Consider the following 3,196-nt stretch of genomic DNA (forward strand, 5'->3'; position numbering starts at 1 on the left):
TAAGGATCAATTACTGCAGGCATGTCAACGATTCCAATTCTACATTGAAACAATCATCGAAGCTGAAGGTGGACTCCTAGAATAATCTCATAACAAAGCTTATTTAGAACGTAGGTACAAGTATTTATTAAAATACATTTGGTTCTTGCTAGATTTGAGTTGTTTTATTAAATTACCAAATATCACTTCAAATATCTCTCGCACCCCGTACATACAGACACAGACATACACACGCACGCCCCCCTACACATGCAAGGCAGTAATAGTTTGAATAAAAAGAACTGAGCTGTTAATGCCTTGTATGCACGCGGATGTCTTTTAAGCAAATACAAGCCTCTATGAATTTCCCCCTGGTCCAGAAAGAAAACGTTGGTTTCGAAATGTTTAATTAATAGGGTTTTATTGATAGATTTCAATATGTGTGGGTGCGTGTCTATATGTGCGTATGTGTGTATATGAATATGTATTTATGTATACATAAATATAAAATTCTGTGTATATGTGTGTATGAGTGTGCATATTTACTTGTTTCAGTCATTTGACTGCGGACATGCTGGAGCACCGCCTTTAGTCGAGCAAATTGACCCCAGGTCTTATTCTTTGTAAGCCTAGTACTTATTCTATCGGTCCCTTTTGCCGAACCGCCAGGTTACGGGGAGGTAAGCACACCAGCATCGGTTGTCAAGCGATGTTGGGGGGACAAACACAGACACACAAACATATACGCACACACACACACACACACACACACACACACACACACACACACACACACACACACACACACACACACACACACACTCACACATATATATATACATATATATACGACGGGCTTCTTTCAGTTTCCGCCTACCAAATCCACTCACAAAGTTTTGGTCGGCCCGAGGCTATAGTAGAAGACACTTGCCCAAGGTGCCACGCAGTAGGACTGAACCTAGAACCATGTAGTTGGTAAGCAAGCTACTTACCACACAACCACTCATACGCCTATACGTACATATATATTTCTGCACGGGTACATGTACAATGAATACCCATATACACACTCATTGCCTTCAAAAACATTAATTAAACGTATAATTTGGAACATCGTAATAGCAGCGCAATTTCATGACTTCGCTTGTACGAAGTTTAAGACGTTTATAAAGACATTACTACGTGTGAGCTTGAAGCAGCCCTTTTTGCCCGTATCGTCCACAAAGGTTTTAAACAAAAGAACATAAGGATAAGTATTTTCTTCATACTTTCATTCCATGTTTCAAGAACCATTGAGACATTGGACATCTCAAAAGAAAACCAAGCTCGGTTAACCAGCTGATGATCGGATACGAGTGACTCTGAGCACTGGAAATCAAAACCTTTCAGTTATATTGTGTGTGTGTGTGTGTGTGTGTGTGTGTGTGTGTGTGTGTGTGTGTGTGTGTGTGTGTGTGTGTGTGTGTGTGTGTGTGTGTGTGTCTGTATGTATACGCACTTCTATATATACATATATATATATACGCACCTCTAGATCTGGTGCGTTAAATCAATTTTATTTGATTTAATAACTAAGATATACACAATGTCGGAAGATCATTAATTCATATTATGTTTTCAAACCTTAAGGCCAGGGTTTGAAAAAATACACCTTGACCTACTTAAAGGTTTAGTAATCTCATTTCGAATTTAAACATATGGTCGGGATGTGGTCAACCATATAGTACGTTTTATAGCTATATCAAGTTACCAAATCTCCCCTCACAATCTTTTCTCTTAAAAACCATAATAATCTAGCAAAATAACGTTAACCAAGCCTACATACACTTAGTTTGCTTTGAACCACATCTGTGGACAGACCTTGAATAAAGTTGCTAACCAGTCGAAAATAGCTGGATGCCAATGCAGTTGCTAGTTTTCCATGCAGCAGAAGCGTACGTCGGACAAATTTAAGTCAAATATGTTGTATAGTTGACTATAGAAAAAAAAATGCAGATGTATTAATCTTCGTATTCATTGCGTGGACCGGTTCAACTTTCGCAGATGTCACCGATATTTTAACATCTCTCCGGCCGAACTCTCGGCCCTTCGATGTCTCGCACGCCGCAAAGATATTATCATAAAACCAGCCGACAAGGGTGGAGCCGTGGTGGTGTGACGCGCAATCCTCTACAAGGCTGAAACTTTCCGCCAACTTCAAGACACCTCCTTCTATTGCCCTCTGTCATCCAACACCACGCCTAACCACCACGCCTAACCCTCACTATTCATAACCTCATTCCCCCCCCCCCAGCCTCCATACTCATTGTCCGCACTCCACGCATCCCCACCATTTACCTCCTTCCCCAAATCCACAAGCCCAACAACCCTAGCCACCCTATCGTCTCCGCCTGCAACTGCCTTACGGAATTGATCTCTAAATACCTCGACTATATCCTTGCCCCCTAGTGGCTCCCCTCCCATATCCACGACACTAACCTTGCTTTCCGTGTCTTTATCTCTTTCTCCTTTCCTATTGGCCCTTCTAAACTTCTCTTTACTCTTTATATCAAGAGTTTACATACGGTGATACCGCACAACGAAGGACATCTTGCATTCAAACACTTTCTGGACCTTCGACCCAATCCTCAACCTGACACCTCCACACTTCTTCGTCTGGCTGAACTTGTTCTCTCCCTCAATGCTTCTCGTTCGCTGGGGATTTTTACCAACACTTTTCGGGAGTGGCCATGGGAACGAGAATAGGTCCCCAACTATGCGAAACTGATCATTGGCTACGTTGAGGCCCAAATATTCTCACGATTCACTGGTCCAACTTCCGAACTATACGGTTGTTATATCTCACTCTCCCACGAACAACTAGACTCCTTCCTCCCTTTTGTCCAATCCTTCCATCCCGCTCTCGAATTCTCCTGCACTAATTCTAACTCTTCCGTCGCATTTCTCGACATCTCTGTCAATATACACCACTCCGCTCTCACTACCTCTATCCACTACAAACACACCGACTCACACTCATACCTTAACTTTCCTCCTCCCACCCTGCCCACACCAAGCACTCCGTGTCCTACTCCCAATTCCTCCGTCTGCGCTGACTCTGCAGTAACAATTTATGGCTCGCCACTTCATCCTTCGTGGATATCCTCTCACCACTATCCACACTGCCCTTGCCAGGGCACGTTCCGTGGACTGTGCCTCTGCTCTTTCTCCCCGTACT

This window comes from Octopus bimaculoides, chromosome 17 (assembly GCF_001194135.2).
Source record: "Octopus bimaculoides isolate UCB-OBI-ISO-001 chromosome 17, ASM119413v2, whole genome shotgun sequence".
In the NCBI taxonomy this organism is placed as follows: domain Eukaryota; kingdom Metazoa; phylum Mollusca; class Cephalopoda; order Octopoda; family Octopodidae; genus Octopus; species Octopus bimaculoides.